Below are 24,321 nucleotides of genomic sequence, written 5' to 3' on the forward strand. Positions count from 1 at the left end.
CCAACAAGTTCGCGCGAGCGGTGCAGCGCACCGGAGGGAGAAACCCCCGGGAGGAAGTGACGGGTCTTGGAGCGGGGAGAGCAGCGTCCCAGCCGGGGAGCCGTCCCGCTGGGATTTTGGCTAAAGCGGGTGGGGTGTGAGTGCAGGGATCAGTTATATTACCCTGAATAGACCCCGGGGGCAGGCCTACCTGGTCGTGCGGGTGACGCCCACCAAGTTCGCGCGAGCGGTGCGGTGCACCGGAGGGAGAAGTCCCCGGGAGGAAGTGACTGATCTTGGAGCAGGGAGAGTAGCGTCTCAGCCCGGGAGCCGTACTGCCGGGATTCTGGCGGACAGGGGCGGATCGTGAACATGGGGATCAGCTCTATATTCTGTGGTGCTACACGCCTAGCTCTCTGATCCCTCCCCCACCCTCCCCAGGCGGCTCCATTAACATCCAAATACCCTGAGCCAGAAGGAGAATTCAGATAGGGATCTGACTGCATTTTTTTTTTAGCTGATTACCTGGAAAATCTAGTTTCCCAGTGATGGCTCGGAGACAGCAGTCCATATCAAACCACATAAAGAAACAGACCATGACAGCTTCTCCAACCCCCCAAACAAAAGAATCAAAATCTTTCCCAAATGAAGATACAATCCTGGAATTATCAGATACAGAATATAAAAAACTAATTTACAGAATGTTTAAAGATATCACAAATGAAATTAGGATAACTGCAGAAAAAGCCAAGGAACACACCGATAAAACTGTTGAAGAACTCAAAAAGGTTATTCAAGAACATAGTGGAAAAATTAATAAGTTGCAAGAATCCATAGAGAGAAAGTATTCAGAAATCCAAAAGATTAACAATAAAATTACAGAATTAGACAATGCAATAGAAAGTCAGAGGAGCAGACTCGAGCAATTAGAATGTAGACTGGGACTTCTGGAGGGCCAGGGAATCAACTCCAACATAGCTGAAAAAAAATCAGATAAAAGAATTAAAAAAAATGAAGAAACCCTAAGAATCATGTGGGACTCTATCAAGAAGGATAACTTGCGAGTGATTGGAGTCCCAGAACAGGGAGGGGGGACAGAAAATACAGAGAAAATAGTTGAAGAACTCCTGACAGAAAACTTCCCTGACATCATGAAAGACGAAAGGATATCTACCCAAGATGCTCATCGAACCCCATTTAAGATTGATCCAAAAAGAAAAACACCAAGACATATTATCATCAAACTTGCCAAAACCAAAGACAAACAGAAAATTTTAAAAGCAGCCAGGGAGAAAAGAAAGCTTTCCTTCAAGGGAGAATCAATAAGAATAAGTTCAGACTACTCAGCAGAAACCATGCAAGCAAGAAGGGAATGGGACGACGTATACAGAGCACTGAAGGAGAAAAACTGCCAACCAAGGATCATATATCCAGCAAAACTCTCTCTGAAATATGAAGGCGAAATTAAGATATTTACAGATAAACACAAGTTTAGAGAATTTGCAAAAACTAAACCAAGACTGCAAGAAATGCTTAAGGAGATTGTTTGGCCTGATGACCAATAATATCAGGTACCAGCACAATACAAGGTCACAAAACAGAACGTCCTGATATCAACGCAACTCAAATAGGTAAATCACAAAAACAAACAAGTAAGATTAATTCTAAAAAATAAATAAATAAACAAAATAATACACATAACAGGAAATCATGGAAATCAATAGGTAAACGATCACAACAATCAAAAAGAGGGACTAAATATAGGAGGCATTGAACTGCCAGATGGAGAGTGATACAAGGCGATATAGAAGGATACAAGTTAGGTTTTTACTTAGAAAAATAGGGGTAAATAATAAGGTAACCACAAAAAGGAATATCAATTCCATAACTCAAGAAAAACATAACGACTCAACAAACATAAAGTTAAACATTATGAAAATGAGGATCTCACAATCTACTAAGAAAAACGTCTCAGCACAAAAAAGTATGTGGAAAAATGAAAAGGCCAACAACATACATAAAAAGGCATCAAAATGACAGCACTAAAAACTTATTTATCTATAATTACGCTGAATGTAAATAGACTAAATGCACCAATAAAGAGACAGAGAGTCTCAGACTGGATAAAGAAACACGATCCATCTATATGCTGCCTACAAGAGACACACCTTAGACTTAGAGACACAAACAAACTAAAACTCAAAGGATGGAAAAAAGTATATCAAGCAAATAATAAGCAAAAAAGAAGAGGAGTAGCAATATTAATTTCTGACAAAATAGACTTTAGACTTAAATCCGCCACAAAGGATAAAGAAGGACACTATATAATGATAAAAGGGACAATCGATCAGGAAGATATAACCATATTAAATATTTATGCACCCAATGACAGGGCTGCAAGATACATAAATCAAATTTTAACAGAATTGAAAAGCGAGATAGACACCTCCACATTTATAGTAGGGGACTTCAACACACCACTTTCGGAGAAGGACAGGACATCCAGTAAGAGAAGCTCAATAGAGACACGGAAGACCTACTTACAACAATCAACCAACTTGACCTCATAGACTTATACAGAACTCTCCACCCAACTGCTACAAAATATACTTTTTTTTCTAGTGCACATGGAACATTCTCTAGAATAGACCACATATTAAGTCACAAAACAAATCTTGGTAGAATCCAAAACATCGAAATATTACAAAGCATCTTCTCAGACCACAAGGCGATGAAGCTAGAAATCAATAACAGAAAAACTAGGGAAAAGAAATCAAATACTTGGAAACTGAACAATACCCTCCTGAAAAAAGACTGGGTTATAGAAGACATCAAGGAGGGAATAAGGAAATTCTTAGAAAGCAACGAGAATGAAAATACTTCCTATCAAAACCTCTGGGACACAGCAAAAGCAGTGCTCAGAGGCCAATTTATATCAATAAATGCACACATACAAAAAGAAGAAAGAGCCAAAATCAGAGAACTGTCCCAACAACTTGAACAAATAGAAAGTGAGCAACAAAAGAACCCATCAAGCACAAGAAGAAAACAAATAATAAAAATTAGAGCTGAACTAAATGAATTAGAGAACAGAAAAACAATTGAAAAAATTAACAAAGCCAAAAGCTGGTTTTTTGAAAAAATTAACAAAATTGATAAACCATTGGCCAGACTGACTAAAGAAAAACAGGAAAGGAAACAAACAACCCGAATAAGAAACGAGAAGGACCACATCACAACAGAGCCAAATGAAATTAAAAGAATCATTTCAGATTACTACGTAAAATTGTACTCTAACAAATTTGAAAACCTAGAAGAAATGGATAAATTCTTGGAAAAATACTACCTACCTAAACTAACACATTCAGAAGTAGAACAACTAAATAGACCCATAACAAAAAAAGAGATTGAAACGGTAATCAAAAAACTTCCAACAAAAAAAAGTCCTGGCCCAGACGGCTTCACTGCAGAGTTCTACCAAACTTTCAGAGAAGACTTAACACCACTACTACTGAAGATATTTCAAAGCATAGAACTAGACGGAATACTACCCAACTCATTCTATGAAGCTACCATCTCCCTGATACCAAAACCAGGTAAAGACATTACAAAAAAAGAAAATTTTAGACCTATATCCCTCATGAACATAGATGCAAAAATCCTCAACAAAATTCTAGCCAATAGAATCCAACAATACATGAAAAAAATAATTCACCCTGATCAAGTGGGATTTATACCAGGTATGCAAGGCTGGTTTAATATCAGAAAAACCATTAATGTAATCCATCACATAAATAAAACAAAAGATAAAAACCACATGATTTCATCAATAGATGCAGAAAAGGCATTTGACAAAGTTCAACACCCATTTATGATAAAAACTCTTACCAAAATAGGAATTGAAGGAAAATTCCTCAACATAATAAAGGGCATCTATGCAAACAGCCAATATCACTCTAAATGGAGAGAACCTGAAAGCATTTCCCCTGAGAACGGGAACCAGACAAGGATGCCCTTTATCACCACTCTTATTCAACATCGTACTTGAAGTCCTAACCAGGGCAGTTAGGCTAGACAAAGAAATAAAGGGTATCCAGATTGGCAAGGAGGAAGTAAAGCTATCACTATTTGCAGATGACATGATCGGTATACATGGAAAACCCTAAGGAATCCTCCAGAAAACTACTGAAACTAATAGAAGAGTTTGGCAGAGTCTCAGGTTATAAAATAAACATACAAAAATCACTTGGATTCCTCTACATCAACAAAAAGAACACCGAAGAGGAAATAACCAAATCAATACCATTCACAGTAGCCCCCAAGAAGTTAAAATACTTAGGAATAAATCTTACCAAGGATGTAAAAGACCTATACAAAGAAAACTATAAAACTCTGCTACAAGAAATTCAAAAGGACATACTTAAGTGGAAGAACATACCCTGCTGATGGATAGGAAGACTTAACATAGTAAAAATGTCTATTCTACCAAAAGCCATCTATACATATAACGCACTTCCAATCCAAATACCAATGTCATATTTTAAGGGGATAGAGAAACAAATCACTAATTTCATATGGAAGGGAAAGAAGCCCCGGATAAGCAAAGCATTACTGGAAAAGAAGAAGAAAGTGGGAGGCCTCACTTTACCTGATTTCAGAACCTATTATACAGCTACAGTAGTCAAAACAGCCTGGTACTGGTACAACAACAGGCACATAGACCAATGGAACAGAATTGAGAACCCAGATATAAATCCATCCATGTATGAGCAGCTGATATTTGACAAAGGACCAGTGTCAGTCAATTGGGGAAAAGATAGTCTTTTTAACAAATGGTGCTGGCATAACTGGATATCCATTTGCAAAAGAATGAAACAGGACCCATACCTCACACCATGCACAAAAACTAACTCCAAGTGGATCAAAGACCTAAACATAAAGACTAAAACGATAAAGATCATGGAAGAAAAAATAGGGACAACCCTAGGAGCCCTAACACAGGGCATAAACCGAATACAAAACATTACCAAAAATGATGAAGAGAAACCAGATAACTGGGAGCTCCTAAAAATCAAACACCTATGCTCATCTAAAGACTTCACCAAAAGAGTAAAAAGACCACCTACAGATTGGGAAAGAATATTCAGCTATGACATCTCAGACCAGTGCCTGATCTCTAAAATCTACATGATTCTGTCAAAACTCAACCACAAAAAGACAAGCAACCCAATCAGGAAGTGGGCAAAGGATATGAACACACATTTCACTAAAGAAGATATTCAGGCAGCCAACAGATACATGAGAAAATGCTCCCGATCATTAGCCATTAGAGAAATGCAAATTAAAACTACGATGAGATTCCATCTCACACCAACTAGACTGGCATTAATCCAAAAAACACAAAATAATAAATGTTGGAGAGCCTGCGGAGAGATTGGAACTCTCATACACTGCTGGTGGGATTGTAAAATGGTACAACCACTTTGGAAATCCATCTGGCGTTATCTTAAATCGTTAGAAATAGACCTACCATACAACCCAGAAATCCCACTCCTCAGAATATACCCTAGAGATACAAGAGCCTTCACACAAACAGACATATGCACACCCATGTTTATTGCAGCTCTGTTTACAATAGCAAAAAGCTGGAAGCAACCAAGATGTCCGTGAACGGATGAATGGGTAAATAAATTGTGGTATATTCACACAATGGAATACTATGCATCGATAAAGAACAGTGACAAATCTCTGAAACGTTTCATAACATGGAGGAATCTGGAAGACATTATGCTGAGCGAAATGAGTCAGAGGCAAAAGGACAAATATTGTATAAGACCACTATTATAAGATCTTGAGAAATAGAAAAATCGGAGAAGAACACATACTTTTGTGGTTACAAAGGGGGGAGGGAGGGAGGGAGGGAGGGAGAGGGTTTTTTATTGATCAATCAGTAGATAAGAACTGCTTTGGGTGAAGGGAAAGACAACACACAATACAAGGAAGGTCAGCCTAATTGGACTGGACTAAAAGCAAAGAGGTTTCCGGGATAAAATGAAAGCTTCAAAGGCCAGCGGAGCAGGGGCTGGGGTCTGGGGAACATGGTTTGAGGAGACTTCTAAGTCAACGGGCAAAATAATTCTATTATGAAAACATTCTGCATCCCACTTTGAATTGTTGCGCCTGAGGTCCTAAATGCCAACAAGCGGCCATCTAAGATACCTCAATTGGTCTCAACCCACCTGGAGCAAAGGCAAAGGAAGAACACCAAGGCCACACGACAACTAAGAACCCAAGAGACAGAAAGGGCCACATGAACCAGAGACCTACATTATCCTGAGACCAGAAGAACTAGTTGGTGCCCGGCCACAATCGATGTCTGCCCTGCTAGGGAGCACAACAGACAACTCCTGAGGGAGCAGGAGGCCAATGGGATACAGACCTCAAATTCTCATAAAAAGACCATACCTAACGATATGAGTGCGACTAGAGGAATCCCAGAGACAATGCTCCCCAGAACTTCTGATGGCACAGGACAGGAACCATCCCCGAAGACAACTCATCAGGCATGAAAAGGACTGGTCAGCGGGGGAGGGAGAGAGATGCTGATGAAGAGTGAGCCAATTAAATTAGGTGGACACTGGAGAGTGTGTTGGCAACTCTTGACTGGAGGGGGGATGGGAAGATAGAGAGAGAGGGAAGATGGGAAAATTGGCACGAAACGAGAGACTGAAAGGGCTGACTCAATAGGGGGAGAGCAAGTGGGAGAAGGGAGTAAGATGTATGTAAACCTACATGTGACAGACTGATTGGAATGGTAAATGTTCACTTGAAGCTTAATAAAAATTAATTAAAAAAAAAACAAAAAACAAAAGGGAAGAACATGCTCGGTGTTTGTCAAGCTGAAAGAACTGAAGAAAAAATTCAAGCCTTGAGCTGGAATAGTGAAGGATTCTATAGGGAAAATTCTAAACGACGCAGAAAGCATCAAAAGAAGATGGAAGGAATACACAGAGTTATTATACCAAAAAGAATTAGTTGACATTCAACCATTTCAAGAGGTAGCATATGTTCAGGAGCCGATGGTACTGAAGGAAGAAGTCCAAGCTGCACTGAAGGCGCTGGCAAAAAACAAGGCTCCAGGAATTGATGGAATATCAGCTGAGCTGTTTCAACAAACAGATGCAGTGCTGGAGGTGCTCGCTCATCTGTGCCAAGAAATATGGAAAACAGCTTCCTGGTCAACTGACTGGAGGAGATCCATATTTATGCCTATTCCCAAGAAAGATGATCCAACCGAATGCGGAAATTATCAAACAATATTGTTAATATCACACACAAGCAAAATTTTGCTGAAGATCATTCAAAAGTGGCTGCAGCAGTATATTGACAGGGAACTGCCAGAAATTCAGGCTGGATTCAAAAGAGGAAGTGGAACCAGGGATATCATTGCTGATGTTACATGGATCCTGGCTGAAACGAGAGAATACCAGAAGGGTGTTGACCTGTGTTTTATTGACTATGCAAAGGCATTCGACTGTGTGGATCATAACAAACTATGGATAACACTGCAAAGATGGGAATTCCAGAGCACTGAATTGTGCTCATGAGGAACCCGTACAGAGACCAAGAGGCAGTTGTTCGGACAGAACAAGGGGATACTGAGTGGCTTCAAGTCAGGAAAGGTGTGCGTCAGGGTTGTATTCTTCGCCATACCTATTTAATCTGTATGCTGAGCAAATAATCCGAGAAGCTGGACTATATGAAGAAGAACGGGGCATCAGGATTGGAGGAAGACTCCAGAACAACCTATGTTATGCAGATGACACAACCTTGCTTGCTGAAAGTGAAGAGGACTTGAAGCACTTACTGATGAAGATCAAAGACCACAGCCTTCAGTATGGATTACAACTCAACATAAAAAAAACAAAAATCCTCACAACTGGACCAATGAGCAACATCATGATAAATGGATAAAAGATTGACGTTGTCAAGAATTTCATTTTACTTGGATCCACAATCAACACCCATGGAAACAGCAGTCAAGAAATCAAAAGACACACTGCATTGGTAAATCTGCTGCAAAGGACCTCTTTAAAGTGTTGAAGAGCAAAGATGTCGGCTTGAAGACTAAGGTGTGCCTGACCCAGCCCTTGGTATTTTCAGTCACATCATATGAATGTGAAAGCTGGAAAATGAATAAGGAAGACTGAAGAAGAATTGACACCTTTGAATTGTAGTGTTGGCAAAGAATATTGAATATACCACGGACTGCCAAAAGAACAAACAAATCTGTCTTAGAAGTAGAACCAGAATGCTCCTTAGAAGCAAGGATGGCGAGACTGTGTCTTACATACTTTGGACATGTTGTCAGGAGGATCAGTCAGTCCATGCAGAAGGACATCATGCTTGGCAGAGTACAGGGTCAGTGGAAAAGAGGAAGACCCTCAACGAGGTGGACCGACACAGTGGCTGCAACAATGGGCTCAAGCATAGCAACAATTGTGAGGATGGCGCAGGACCGGGCAATGTTTCGTTCTGTTGTGCACAGTGTCGCTATGAGTCGAAACAGACTTGACGGCACCTAACGACAACAATCTTGCCTCATTAACATCATAGAGGTTATGGTTTACAACACATACGATAATCACATCAGATCATAAAATGGTGGAGAACCACAAATACTGGGAATCATGGCCTAGCCAAACAGATACATATTTTGGGGGGACACACTTCAATCCATAACAAGGACATATTCATGTGACTGCCTTAAATAGGCTGGTTTCTGAGAGTTGGATGCATGAACAGGGAAAGTCACCATCACAGATACGCTGCACTTTACTTTTAAAATTCTCTAAGTTCTGTCCACAGGAATGTCATCTTTGTCTCCATTGTAATTACTGTGTATCTAAGATGGGTGCAAACACAGAGGTGAAAAATGGGGAGGGGAGCAGATACTACCACCACCACGAACAAAACAGATGCCTAGAAATATATGAGACTTCGGGAGTTCGTGGGTTATCTTGCCCTTATCTGATAGGCACAGAAATCACTTCTTTTTCTTATCCATAACCTGGAACTAAAAACACATGAGGCGTGAGTCCTTACGTGGTCCTTTGTAAGAACAACTGCTACCAAGGGAATAAGGGTGTTTGTAGTAGAACCCACTGAGCTGTCTTTTGAAGTATCAGAAAACTTGGGAGGAGGCTGATTTCATGCCCGTTCTTTGCTAACTGCTGTGGAAAGTTTTTAGAGTATGTCCTGAATTCAGTCTTTCCATTGATCAATCTGAAGAGGACTCAGGGTAAAAAATGTCCAATTACTAGGAATATCTCCTTTTCAGGAAGGAGAAATATAATTCAAGGGATGTACTATGGAAAAGATTCATTCATTTAACAAATATTTATTGAGTAGCTACTACATATCTGGAGCCCAGTGGTTAAGAGCTTGGCTGCTAACCAAAAAGGTCAGCAGTTCAAATCCACCAGCCACTCCTTAGCTAAGCCCTATGGGGCAGTTCTACCCTGTCCTATAGAGTTGCTGTAAGTCAGAATTGACGTAACAGCAGTGGGTTTGGTTTTGGTTTTTACTACATATCAGCATAGTTTTAGGCACAGTCCCTGCCTTCATTCTAATGGGAGACAGAAATGGCCGAATTATCCTGACATCTGTAGCTTTAAGTTCCACAGATGATTCTAACATGTAACAGGGCTGATAAACACCACGTCAGAAGGCGCAGATTAGGAGAGTTAACGGTCTGAAAATGAGGAATCTGCAGGCTTTCCTTTTTATTAGATGTCAGGCTTTTCAGAAAAGTGCTGATGTTTCTCAGAGCACTTGGAAACCATTAGAAAAAGGCACAAAAGCTCGGTGTCGTAGGCGGCCCCGCTGGTCCACGGTTGTGTGCTGTTCAGCTCTCTCTCTGCTTAGAGTCAGCGTGAGACTGGTCATCTGATCATCACACGCTCAAGGTGGGCCGGCACTCCACTGGTTTACAATGTTCCTAATGAATGTCAGAAGCTGCAGAAAAGGCTGTTTCCTTGGGGCCTGCTTGTCTTCACAAGAGCAGATTTCCACAACTACCACACGTAGATATACACACTCTTTGGACGGTCTCCTACGTTTCTACCACACAGAAAACATGTATCATAATACAGAATAGGACTGCGCTCATGTCTCCTTTCCAGTGTCTGTCTCCTGTATCTTACAGGGTGCAATTTCACTTTGCTGTGTGAGTGGAGAAGGTTTAGTATAAGGAAGAGTTTTACAAAAGACAAAAATTCTACTAATCACAGGGGAGACCTTCGTCACCAGTGGTCCTAGGCAATGAAGGCTTTAGAAAAGTGTCCCCACAGCCTGTGCAGGAGAAGGGAAAGCCCCAAAGTCCCCAGAGAAGGCACTGGCCACTGGAGACCCTGTCCCCTAGGAGAGAAAGCCTCTGGGGACAGTCCTGAATAAGACAAAATGTGAACGAGCCGTAACAAAGTGATAGTGAAAATCAAGAAATGAGGTTCCAGGGAGGAGTGGGGTGGAGAAGGGTGAGCGGAAGAGGAGTCAGGGCATCTCTCCTGTCTGTCATGCAGTGGGAAAATCCAATGTGATGTTATCAAGCCAATGTAATCAGTCTCAATAAAAAGTGTTTGGGCATGGAACTCTAGATTTTACTAGAAATAGCAAATTTGGGCCTTATAGGAATCAGATTCTGGCTCTCCAAAAATATCCATCCACTTCATATCTTGTTTTGGTAGACCAGTTGTTTGTCAGCCAAGTGCTCTGCATCAATGTCGTTGTTAGGTGTTGTCAAGTCAGCTCCGACTCATAGTGACCCCGTGTGCCACAGAATGAAACGCCGCCCGGTCCTGCGCCATCCTCACCATTGTAGTTAGGCTCGAGCCCGCTGTTGCCGCCACTGTGTTAATTCATCTCATTGAGGGTCTTCCTCTTTTCCGATGACCCTGTACTTTACCAAGCACGATGTCCTTCTCCAGGGACTGATCTCTCCTGACAACATGCCCAAAGTATATGAGATGAAGTATTGTGGTCCTTTCTTCTAAGGAGCATTCTGGCTGTATTTCTTCCACGACATATTTGTTCATTCTTTTGGCAGTTCATGGTATATGCAATATTCCTTGCCAACACCATAATTCAAAAGCATAAATTTTTCTTAAGTCTTCCTTATTCACTGCCCAGCTTTTGCATGCATATGAGGTAGTTGAAAACACCATGGCTTGGGTCAGGCACACTTTAGTCTTCAAGGTGACATCTTTGCTTTTTAACACTTTAAAGAGGTCTCTTGTAGCAGATTTGCCCAGTGCAATGTGTTGTTTGATTTCTTGACTGCTGCTTCCATGGCTGTTGATTGTGGATCCATCTATAAAAACATTTAATCCACAATCGAGTCAGAGACAACTGATAAGGCTCACAACCACAATGCCCTTAAGTTGGGGGCTTACGTCGTATTACTGGACTGCAATCATGGTGACCAGCACCATCAGTGGTCAGGAGAAAGAAGAGCAACAGTGACTATAGAAGGTAGATAATCAGCGCACTTCCCATCTGACACTAAGGGTTGTTCAGCCCCTAGATTTTAGGCTTTGTACCCCTCCTCCCACCCCACCCCGTCTGCACCCATCACCGAAATCTGGGATCTTTCACACCCTGGGGAAGGTTGTTCCAGGCAAAGCCTTGGGGCTGGTCACTCTGGCTCAGGATTCATAAAAGCACTTTGGAAGAGGTTTACAAAGACAAGGGCAGAGGTGATGGTCTGTCCACTTTCCCTTAGACTCTTCAATGTCCGTCTGTCCACTTCCTGTCTCTTTTCTTCTCAGATGTTCTCCACTGAGGAGTTCTAGGCTCAAGGGCCAGTAAATCTGCTGTGCATGGGGCCTGGAACAAGCTATTAGTTATCAAAGGTTTCCTCATTGCTAAATTGGGATGAAAAATTACTCCATCATATGAAAAAGTGAGCAAGTCAATGTAGACTCACTGGCATAATAAAGGTTTAGTAATTCTTGGCTATTGGGTATTAATATCATTGCTGTTATTTTTTTGAAATTAAAAAAACAACTATTTTCAAAGATTGATGCATAGATATATATATAACAGACATACTGAACTCTCAAGCGTACCTCTGAATGTGATACATTATGAAATGATATCTGTATGTATTTGTGTATATATGTATACAAAACCCCAACCCCCCCTGCCTTCGAGTCAATTCCGACTCATAGCAACCCTATAGGGCAGAGTAGAACTGCCCCGTAGAGTTTCCAAGGAGTGCCTGGTGGATTCAAACTGCTGACCTTTTGGTTAGCAGCCACAGCACTTAACTACCACGCCACCAGGGTTTCCGTATATATATACATACACACATATAAGTCATCATCTATGCATGGATGGAGACCATCTCCAGCACCTCAGCTCAGCAGGCCCCCTCTGGCCCCTATAAATACCGACTACTTATCTACCACGAGATAACTACTATTTTGACTCCTAGCACCATGGATTGGCTTACCTGTTCTCAAACCTCTTTTGGTTGGAACCAGACATATTCTGGTCCTAGAGACTGACTTCTTTGGCTCAACATTATTTCTGTGAGAGTTACTTAAGTTGCTATACATGTAGCAATAATTCATTCTTCTCTTTTAAATTCCAGTCCACAATGTCTCATTGTATATAAAATAGTTCTGTCATTCATTCAACTATCACGGATTATTTGGATTGCTGACAGTCGTCGGCTGTTACGAATAAAGCTGCCGTAAGCATGTCTGTGCATGTGTTTTGGGGCACATATGGACTCATTTCCCTTAGGCAGACAACTAGGAGCAGAACTGCAGGGAAACAAAGCAGGCATCTACTTAAAAAAAACAAACCCGTTCTGTCGAGTCGGTTCCGACTCATAGTGACCCTGTAGGACAGAGTAGAGCTGCCCCATAGAGCTTCCAAAGAGCACCTGGTGGATCTGAACTGCCGACCTTTTGGTTAGCAGCCGTAGCTCTTAGCCACTACATCACCAGGGTTTCCGAGGCATCTATTTAGCATCAGTAAATACTACCAACTGGTGGGACCTCAACTATTGACTCTAGCTCACTTGAGAGTGTTCGTCACAGAAATCATTTTCCCTAACTTTCAGTGACAGACTATTGTACTTGATCCATCTCTCAGCTTTGAATCTTTCCTTACTGATTGCTGAGTGTCCCTGGGTGCTATCCATCCATCAGGGGACAAAGGGAGGCGCCTTCCCTAGCACCCTTCACTGTTTCTCTCACTGATAATCCTGACCATCACACTGTGGCAGCTGATCCTGTCCCATCACTGTATTCTCAACTTCTCCCCTTTTCTACATCTCCCTGACAGCCACTCTTTGGCTTCAGGGGACTAAGCTTCTAGAAGAAATCAGAATAAACAAAGGTAAAAGAAACCTATGCGCTCCTGGTTTCAGCGTTTCAGCTCTCATGGTTTCTGTACCTCTTGAGTTTTCGCATCAGAACGCTGACAACTCCGTCCCGTTGCTCTGAGTCTAGTGCACTTGGGGCATGCACAACGCCTGGGGAGGGCCACGTTCCAGAAGGACAGCCGCATGCCTGGCGGCCTCTGGACTCAAAACCAGAGCCCACGTGACGGAGCAGCGCCGGGCATAGTGCTGCAGCCCACCCGTCCCAGCGGTGCTGAGAACAGTGCCCTCAATGTGGTTGCAACCAGTCCAGTTAAGGGCTTGCTGTGCATTCCTTCTCCGAGAGCAATCCACGCAACTTGGAAAGAGATAGACGTTTAACAGAAGGTCGGAATCGCACACTCCGTCCAGTAGCTCAAAATTCCCTTTGTTTCTGATGCTCCAAACAGGAAAATGACCCTCTGGTTTTACAGAGGCTGCAGGATGCTAAAACATGTCATTAATCGGAACGCAGAAAGACTGCTGTGGTATATTTGCTTGGCTTTGTCCCCACGTGGAGCTGTGAGAAGACTAGGGGCCTGCGCTCCTGGGGGGAGAGGTGCCTGCTGTGTCTAACTGTGTGCAGTTGGACCACAAGTCACTCTCCTAACATGGAACCGAATGCACTCGGCTGCTATCCAAAAGGTTAGAGGTTCGAACCCACCCAGAGGTGCCTCAGAGAAAAGGCCTGGTGATCTATTTCTGAAAAATCAGCCATTGAAAACCCTGTGGAGCACAGTTCTACTCAGATACACACGAGGTTGCCATGAGCTGGAATTGACTCAACAGCAGCTGGTTTATAATATGGTTTTATATTTAGTCATTTATTGCCGAAATTATTTTTTCCTATTTGTTTAACTTTTTTTTATGACTCCTAGAGAATTTAAAATTACACACATGAAGAAGTTTGCATCCATGTCTGGTATCGGCAAGCACTGCCCTGACCCCCCGGGGCCTGTTTCGTATTTTCACTCACCATCAACAGGGCTACTGAGCTCGTCCATGTTTTTGGGCAACACCTGGAGATTCCGAGCTCCGTGCAGGCAGGTCCCACGTGGGTCTCAGCCCCTGCTTCATTCTCAAGGAGACCCACGGTCCGGCACGGGAGGGAGGGAGGCTGTGGGTCTCACTTATTCTCTGACGCAGAACAAGACACCCCAATACTTAGTGGAGTGTTTGGTTCTGAAGTACCAAGAAAGAATTCTTTCAAAATCGCCTGGGAAATGTGAAATTCTGCAAAGCAGTAGAGGAGGAAATCATGTTAAGAAGAGTTATGTCATTGTTCACCTTTTTTACGGTTTCCAACCAAACACCAACCCTGTTGCTGTGCAGTCAGTTCTGACTTATGGAGACCCCGTGTGCTTTACAGGAGAGCTGCGCTCCACAGGGTTTTCAACAGCTGATTTTTCAGAGGCAGATTGCCAGGCCTTCCTTCTGTGGCACCGCTGGGTGGATTTGAACTGACAACCTTCTGGTTAGCAGCCAAATGCAAACCATTTGCACCACCCAGGCATGTGAGGCTTCTGGGTTTTACTAGGTCTTACAAATCATATGTCACAGTCATTAAAATAGTTTCAGCCATTCATTTCAGACTGGAAATAGTCAGAATTACAAATTTGGTAATTTTTCAGCTATATCCCTAAAAATGCTGCTGTTGTTAAGTGCCACTGAGTCAGAATGAAATGTTTGCCCAGTCCTGTGCCATGCTCACAATCATTGCTATGTTTGAGCCCATTGTTGCAGCCACCACGTCAATCCATGTTTCGAGGGTCTTCCTCTTTTTTACTGAGCCTCTCCTTTACCAAGCATGATATCTGTCATGGATTGAATTGTGTCTCCCAAAAAATATCTGTCAACTTGGTTAGGTCATGATTCCCAGTGTTGTACAACTGTGTACCATTTTATCATCTGATGTGATTTCCCTGTGTGTTCTAAATCCTATCATCATGATGGAACAAGATGGATTAGCGGCAGTTATATTGATGAGGTCTACAAGATTAGATGGTGTCTTAAGCCAGTCTCTTTTCAGATATAAAAGAAACAATCAAGCTGAGAGACATGAGAAGCTCCTAGTACCAAGAAAGAAGCACCGGGAGCAAAGCGTGTCCTTTGGACCTGCAGTTCCTGGGTGGAGAAGCTCCTAACCCAGGGGAAGACTGACGAGGAGGACCTTCCTCCAGAGCCAACAGAGAGAGAGAGTGCCTTCCCCTGCAGCTGATGTCCTGAATTTGGACTTGAAGCACCAGACCATGAGAAAATAAATTCCTCTTTGTTAAAGCCACCCACTTGTGTTTTTTCTGTTATAGCAGCTCTAGATGACTAAGACAATGTCCTTCTCCAGGGATTGGCTCCTCCTGATAACATGTCCAAAGTACGTGAGGCAAAGTCTCGCCATCCTCACTTCTAAGGAACATTCTGGCTGTACTTCCTCCAAGACAGATTTGTTCATTCCTCTGGTAGTACATGGTATATTCAATATTCTTCACCAATACCACAATTCAAACAACAACGCCTTTAATTTCAAAGTAAATTCGATTTCAAATAACATTTCCAAGAAAGACAGACATGTAATTTGAACCTAAATATAGCATAGAAAAGCAATGAGTCAGCCAACGTTTTTCTGATTTACTACTGATGGAGTTCACAGGGTGGTCATATATTTTAGGACTGGTTTCTGAAAGGACCTGTTAATGCCTTTTGGGCCTGAGCTTAAGCCACACTCCCATGGAAGCAGTATTAAGCTTACAGCTCACGGAAGTCCTGTTTCTCTCTGACACAGCTTTACAGGCATTTCAGAATCTTTCACAGGCCAAGTGTATGCCTTCTAGATCAAGCTCCTCGTTTGAAATACAGTCCATTACCCCAGTGGACTCCCCATCTCCTATAAATCTGGACAAAGCACTGTCATGTTAAGGCCAGTGCCTCTGACTCCTGCAGGTGGTCAATTAAAGACGACCTCGTGTCGGTCAGACGGAGGGGTAGGCCAGGCAGGCTGGAGTTAGGGGCTTCACCAAAATTCTAACTACTAAAAAGCCAAAGCAACTTTTCCACCAAAGAAATTGACCCGTCGTTTTTGTTGTTGTTAGGTGCCATCGAGTCAGTTCTGACTCCCAGTGACCCTACGTACAACAGAAGGAAACGCTGCCCGGTCCTGCGCCATCCTCATGATCGTTGCCATGCTTGATCCTGTTGCTGCAGCCACTGTGTCAATCCATCTCATTGAGGGTCTCTCTCTTTTTCACTGACCCTCTACTTTACCAACCATGATATCCTTCTCCAGGGACCAGTCCCGCCTTATAACACATCCAAAATATACGAGACAAAGTCTCACCATCCTCACTTCTAAGGAGCGTACTGGCTGTACTTCTTCCAAGACAGAGTTGTCCATTCTAGCAGTTCATGGCTGTCTCAGGTAGGTTCTCTAGAGAAGCAAAACCAGTGCAGAGTATAAATTTATATAGAGAGAGATTTATATAAAGGAAATGGCTCGCACGGTTATACAGGCTGGAAAGTCCCAAGTTTGTGGGTCAGGCTGGAGGTTTGACTCACGTAGCCCCAAGTGCTGGCGAATCCGAGATGGGAAGGGCAGACGGCAGACTTCTGGCTCACAGGCTGTGGAGGCCGATGAACCCCAAGATTAGCAGGCAAGATGGCAGGGAAGCTGCTAGCTCAAGTCCTGAGAACCAGAAATCAGATGAACAGGAGCCAGCTGCTGGATCCAGAGTGAGCGATAGCCAGCAAGCTTTGCCAGAAAGTCCACATATACTGGATGTAGGCCACACCCCCAGCAAAACTCCCTTTCTACTGACTGGCTGCTCACAACTGATCTCATCATCGAGGTGATCCCATTATATCAGATCTCATTATGCAGTTGATTACATCATGAAAAAGCTGCCAGACTACATCATGACAGCCAAACCACTGAGGATCAGGGCCCAGCCAAGCTGACACACAACGTTGACCATCACGATGGTGTCTTCAGCATTCTTCACCAACACGGTAATTCAAAGTCATCTATTCTTCTTCGGTCTTCCTTATTCATTGTCCCATAAAACTTATTAAATATTATTTTATTTTCTTAGAAATTAGGTAAGCATGGCTACAATTTATATCACTTAAATAGCCACTTGTGTAAGTTTTTTAAAAATTGGTTTTAGAATTTTTTAACAAGAGATTTTTTAAAAACCTGATATTTGTGCAGTTTGACCTTTCTACGTCATCTTTTCAGCCTTTATGGAAGAAAAAAACTAAATTGAGAAATAAAAACATTATTTGCCAGAAGCCTTATGAGCAAAATAAAAAAAAAAAAAAAGTATTTTTATTAAAAGGGTGCCTGTCTAAGAGGTGCACTTGTGGAAACTCTACATAGTGACCCACGGTGGTTTAGATGGCGGGCTTGTCACCTCTCTTCTTCCAGAATCTGAGTCATCAAAATTCCTTCTCCTCAAAAACGGAGATGAAGGCAGAGGCAAGAAGTCAACAAAACATTAGCTGATGTGATAACACAAAATGAATGCAAAACTGTTAGGAGATCTGATGTATTCTAGTAAATGTTTGTTTTTCCTTTTCTTAGAAATTTCTCCTCTGGTGATGATACTGGTGCAGCTACACTGATGTGTCCATGGCAACAAGCTGGCGTTTGCAGAAGTTGTTATGGCAACAGGGGAGCGGAATAAGGCCCTCTGCCTCCATCCACCTCCAGCTCTGCAGCACTGGTGATGCTCATTTCCCTCCCCTGACAACATCGCACCCTGCACTTGAGTCCTTCACACCTATACACTTGCCAGGCAGTACCAGGCATGAACTACGTCCCTTCTAGGCCCGGTCCCACCACCATCACCACATCACCACCTCCTCCTCTCTCTGCGGGCTTCTCTCCAGGGCCCAGCTGCACCGTCAGGCCTTCAACGCAGCCCCTACTGCCTGACAAATGCAATCCCTAGGAGCAAGCTGTGTTAGCTCTGCCTACCACAGACAGCGGACAGCCACACCCTTCCTCCTCACCATATATTCCGCGCTCGCATCTGAGATCTGAAGATCGCCGCTAACTGCATGTTAGACATGTTCCTTCTCCACCTCAGTTTCCTCTCCTCCAAATCCTGGATTATGGAGCAGATCACGTTTAGTTTCCTTCCGGCTCAGAACACCTGTACTCAATTTTCATAAGGCAATATTTATAGGAAACCAACTGGGCAAGTGAGAGTTTTAACAGGAAGAGATCTGTTTCCCTTAATCTTGAACATAAGGAGATAAATATGTATAATCCACACTGCTTGATATAAGTAAAAATAAGTAAATATACATACACGAATGTCTAGCTTGTTTTTTAAATGGCTGAGACTGTCATTCATTCATACTTTACACAAATATTTGCTGGTTATGTCAGTTAGACTTTTCCTGCACGAAAAAACAAACAAGCAAGCAATCAGAAAATAACCCCAAAGTGGTTTTAAATAAAACTCTGTTTGCTTGCAATTCTGTAAGTGGCAATTTGGTCTGGCCTCAGCTGAGGAGGGCCCACTCATGTATTTGTAGGCAACAGAGGCCAAGGGCCTCCCTACAAGTCTGACGGTTGGTGCTGGCACGTGGCAGAGGTGGTGGAGGTCCCATGCATGTGTTCATCATCCAGCAGGCTAGCCCAGGCTAGCCCAGGTCTGCTTAGTCACAGGATTCTCAAGAGAAGTAAGAGAAGGCAAGCTCCAAAGAGCAAGGGTTTTTTTTAATCCTTTGCTTAAGTCCTATTCACTAGTGTGCCACTAACCAAAGCAATTCCTCAGACCACAGCCACGTTGAAGAGGTGAAGAAATAGATTCCACCCCTTCGTGGACAGAACGGCAAATTCACTTAAATAAGGATGGAGAATAGCCTGTGGCCATTTTCCAGTTTATGACTTGTCAAAGGTGAACTAATGACAAACAAACCAAAAAAAAGGGGGGGGGGGAGGGGGGAGACATAATCCCATATCCTAGGAAGACAGAGGTTAAACAGAAAAATGTTTAAACAAATAAATGAGTAGGGTGTAAGAAGTGGTACAAAGGCCATTTATGGTGCCAGGAAAGAACAGACTTTATTGTTTTTAGGATGGGAACAGTTGGGAAGGAAGAAACGTTGGAGCTGAGACCGGAAAGATGAACAGGGTTTGGCCAGGCTATGGAAGTGGGAAGGAGCCCAGGTGGCGCAGTGGTTAAATGCTTAGTTGCTAACAGAAATATCAGAGGTTTGAACCCAGCAGCCACTCCAAGGGAGAAAGATGTGGCTGTGTGCTTTCATAAAGATTACAGCCTTGGAGAGGTGCCGCCAAGACAGCACTCTAGACAGACGCACCATGCCATCCCTCTGCAGCAAAGACCCGAAAAACTAAATAAAACAGATACAAACATCAATCCTGGAAGCCTAAGCATCAAATGAAGGGATAAAGGACTAGATCAAACACCAAATAGAAGAAGAAACTGAAGAAAAACAGAGAATAAGGAGAAACACGAGTGGCGGTCCCCCACCAACTAATATGGCACGGTGTTGCCATCTTGGAGCATAACCAGCAACGACCCTGGACAGGGACCATGAGATGGCAACTTCGTGGAGCGCTCAGCAGAAGACACAGCACCTGGTAACCAGAGAAACACACTTTCCTACCCCTCACCCGTCTGCCCGCTATGCCACCTCCATCTCTTCCCACCAGACCACACGAAGCCTCCTTGGCTAGAGAGCTGCTGGCCAGCCACCAGCCTGGGTCTGCCTTGCCCCCACTTGCCAGCTCCTGCCATGCCATTTTTCTCCATTTCTTCCTTTTCTTTTTCCCTCTCCGCTACCAGTACCTCACCTTTATCTCTTCCCACCAAGCTATGACATGCCGCCTTGGCTAGAAAGACACCTGCCCACCATGAGCCATCAGCTCCTGCCACGTCATCTTTTTCCCCTTTATTACTTTTTTTCTCCCTCCCACTTTGCCCCGTATGTCACCTCAACCCCTTCCTGCCAGGCCATGCAGTACCACCATGGGTACAGAGTTACTGGCCAACTGCCAGCACAGGTCCCCCCTGCCTCTAATAGTCAGCTCCCACCGTGTCATTATTTATTTTCCCTTTCCTCCTTTTCTTTCTCCCTTCCAACTAGCCCCATACCCCATCTCTACCCCTTCCCATGAAGCTCGCTGCAGGGAGAGAGCTGCCGGCCCCCCACTGCCCCAGGTCCCACCAACCCCCACCTGCCAGCCCCCGCTGCACCATGGTCTTGGGGGACATCTAGGTCGATTGGCATAAGATAGTATGTTCTACATCCTACTTTAGTGAGTAGTATATGGGGTCTTAGAAGCTTGAGAGTGGCCATCTAAGACACATCTATTGGTCCCATCATGTTCAGAGCAATGGAGAATGAAGAAAACCAAACACCCAAGGAAAATATTAGTCCAGAAGACTAACGGACCACATGAAGCACAGCCTCCACCAGTCTGAGCCCAGAAGAACTAGATGGTGCCCGGCCACCAGCACCTGACCACTCTGACAGGGATAACAATAGAGGGTCCTCGACAGAGCAGGAGAAAAATGCAGAACAAAATGCTAACTCACAAAAAAAGACCAGACTTACTAGTCTGACAGAGACTGGAGGAACCCCCAAGACTGGGGCCCCCGGACACCCTGCTAACTCAGAACTGAAGCCACTCCCAAAGCTCACCTTTCAGCCAAAGATTAAACAGGCCTCTAAAACAAACAATAACACATTTGAGAAATGTGCTTCTTAGTTCCAGCAAGTATATGAGACCAAATGGGCAACACTTGCCCAAAAGCAAAGATGAGAGGTAGGAAGGGACAGCAAAACTGGATGAATGGACATGGAGAGCTCAGGACAGAAAGGGAAAAGGGGAGAGTGCTGACACATTGCAGGGATTGCAACCAATGTCACAAAACAATTTGTGTATAAATTTTTGAATGAGAACCTAATTTGTGCTGTAAACTTTCACCTAAACAAACAAACAAAAAAAGAGTACAGCTTTGGACACCCTATGGCAGTTCCATTCTGTGTTACAGGGGCACTATGAGTTGGTATGGTGATGGCAACAGGTTTGGCTTTTCTGGTTTATGGGAGCAGGGATGGGCAGGGGATTGGAGGTGTTCCAAGCAGAGGCAAGGGCACATGGAGGGCTGTGGATAAGAACTGGTGTGTCGGAGGAAGAGGGGGAAATGTAGTGTGGCCTGACAGGGAGTAAGAAGTAAAGAGTGGGCACGAGGCTGAGAGGTAGGTAGCGCCAGTCCACCGAGGGTGGGCATCACTACTGTGCAATGAGCCCAAGGGAGCATTGAAGCCCAGGCCCAGACCTGTTGGACATGCTATAAGAACATTCTGGGCGGGGTAGGAGGGGACAAAGTAGAAGCATACAGACGGGCCTACTTTCAGGTCCTGCCCCCTTGCATCCCCCTCCACATCTCTCAGTGACTGAGCCTCCATGAGGTCACCCCACTGCATCACCCACCACCTGTAAGCAGATGCTTGGAACCCCAGAGCCCACAGTCCTCCGGAATTCAGGAAGGAAGTGAGGTTGGTGTCACCTGCCCAGGTGTGTGGGCACTTCCAGGCCCGCAGAGCAAAGAGAACCAGGTCAGGAAAGGGAGTTTCTTCTAGGGCATCTGGAGGAGTCTGGTTTCCCTGAGGACAGATCGAGATGGGGACACTGGGCTTACAGGGTGGGGAGCAGCTTAGGTGTTTAAATGGGCTTCAATTCTAACTCCCAGGAGTTCTCTTGCTCCCTGTGGCAGAGTGGGTAGGAGAATCTCAACACTGAACCCTCACAAGCTGGAATACTTTGTAGGAGGAGCAAATGGCATGACTCTATTTTAAGAAACTATATATATATATTCTATTATTATTTGCTTTCTTTTATTTCTATTCTATGGTCAATACTGCTCCTAAGTATAAGCATACATGAAGTTTCCAGGACGCTAAGTCCATTGGCCTGGCCAGTGTGGAGCCATGCCAGCACTGAGCCTACGCACCGCAAGGTGCTGCCAACACCTTACTAACACCCCAGCCTTCATGCGGCTTCCTTCCACCCACCTAAGCACAAAGCCATGAGCACAGGGCCAGGGCACCCACCACCCTCTCTGCTCAGCCAACGGGGCTCCTGAAAAGGATCTTAATTCAAACAACATATTTAAACACCAAGAAAGAAAAGACCCTGAAAGAAGCTTATCAGTAGGATGGCAGAATAATTCATTATCCATGTTGGGACATTCCCGAGAGTAAAAGAGATTCTAGGAATTTCTCAGGGACATCAGGCATACACGAGGACACGCGTTGGCAGGCGATCAAGTTAGTTCCTAGTTACAGGTGTTCTCATGAACAATCATGATTTCACACCCATTTAAACACTGCGATGGTGCTCTAGGTATCATCTCTTATTTTTAAAACCATTTTTCTAAATTTAGAGAAGCAACTATTAATAACATGGAAAGCAAGTCCGGTTTTGCATTGAAATTCAAAACAAAAAGCACTATAAATCCTACAGGAACCTGGGCGTATTTGCAGAATGCACATCTCTTTCCCACCAAGGAGCTTTTCTGGTCATTTGAGAAAGCAGAGTTGGCAGGAGGGTGACATGGAAGCCGGAGCTCAGCATGCCCACAGGGGCAGCTTCTGCTCTGCTCCCCAACGCCCACCCTCAGGCTTCGCTTTCTCCTCGTCTGAATTCTGCAGTTTGGTAAAAGTTTCCTCAGTGGTTGGGCTAATACTCAGCTGGTTCCCTAAATTCCACCATTTGTGACTTGAGGAACGCAGCCTAGGGGTAGCCATGCTGGTGGTGTGTCAGAGGACTGGTGATAAACAGTAGTTCCCAAGTTGAGGCTAAGTGATTCCCGAACTTGACACCATCTGTTGGGCCCTGACTTGGAAGATTCTCTTAACCCTGCCACTTCCCTGCATGACCTGAAGGGGGCGCTCTAGAAATCATGGCACTGCCACTAGGAGGAGTTCCTGAGCGCTGCAAATCGTTAACGTGCTGGCTGCTCACTGAAAGGTTGGAAGTTCGAGTCTACCCAGAGGTGCCTTGGAAGAAAAGCCTGACATCTACTTCTGAAAAATCAGCCATCGAAAATCCTATGGAGCGTGGGTTCTACTCTGACACACACGGGGTCGCCATGAGTCAGAATCCACTAGATGGCAACTAGCTGGTGCTTTGTTTTTTGCCCCACCCGGCCTCCACATACATTTAAGGAAGAATAACTCTGAGGTAAACGCCCCACACTCTCTCCCAGGTTACCCAGGGGGATGGTACCCCAGTCGCCCTTCAGTGGTAAGAACTGTGACACTCCCCTTGTTGGCTCTCTCCTCCCCACCTCACTTCCCCATCCCCACACAGGTGCTTCCTGCAATCACTGCCCAGGTAAGCCCTGTGCACTCACATCCGGTATCAGGACCTGCTGGGGGTGAACCCACGTGAAGACCAACCCACCTCCACCTGGTTAGCCTGAGAGGAGAGTCTCCCACCTCTCTCCCAAACGGGCAGGAGGCTGCAACACACAGAATGCTCAGCAAAGTGACTCCTTTCCTCTCAGATTTCCAATTTTCTGGACTCTTCAGCTTCAACCCCTTTATATTCTAAAGACTTACTTATACCTGTGGTCAGCACCTGACTTGGAAAGTGAGAGTACTTTCCTCCCATTGTTTTCTTCATCCAGAAAGAATCCCCACATGACATCCCGTTTCAAGCATAAAGAACAATATAACAGATGCCCCTGTACACAAGGCAGGATTTATCAATAAAACATTATGAGTTAATACTGCTGAAGCCTTCCGGGTATTTCTCCTCAACTGTATTTTCTGTTTCTTCCCTTGAGGTTACTACTGTCCTAAATCGGTGCTAATCAGCCTCAGGGGCTCCTTTAACCCGGGGTCCTGGCTGCCCCCTACAGGAGGGTTTAGGC

The 24,321-nt window shown here is 44.0% G+C and overlaps 1 long non-coding RNA gene across 1 annotated transcript in view; it reads right to left on the bottom strand.

The window, feature by feature from the left end:
• Window positions 1–281: 281 nt before the first annotated feature.
• LOC126065535 (uncharacterized) overlaps window positions 282–24,321 on the bottom strand; it is a 91,167-nt gene continuing 67,127 nt past the window's right edge. Inside the window, exon 3 of the long non-coding RNA XR_007514861.1 lies at window positions 282–325. This is a non-coding gene — a long non-coding RNA (uncharacterized LOC126065535). The remainder of the gene's footprint in view (window positions 326–24,321) is intronic.

Source organism: Elephas maximus, chromosome 22 (assembly GCF_024166365.1).
Source record: "Elephas maximus indicus isolate mEleMax1 chromosome 22, mEleMax1 primary haplotype, whole genome shotgun sequence".
Classification (NCBI taxonomy): domain Eukaryota; kingdom Metazoa; phylum Chordata; class Mammalia; order Proboscidea; family Elephantidae; genus Elephas; species Elephas maximus.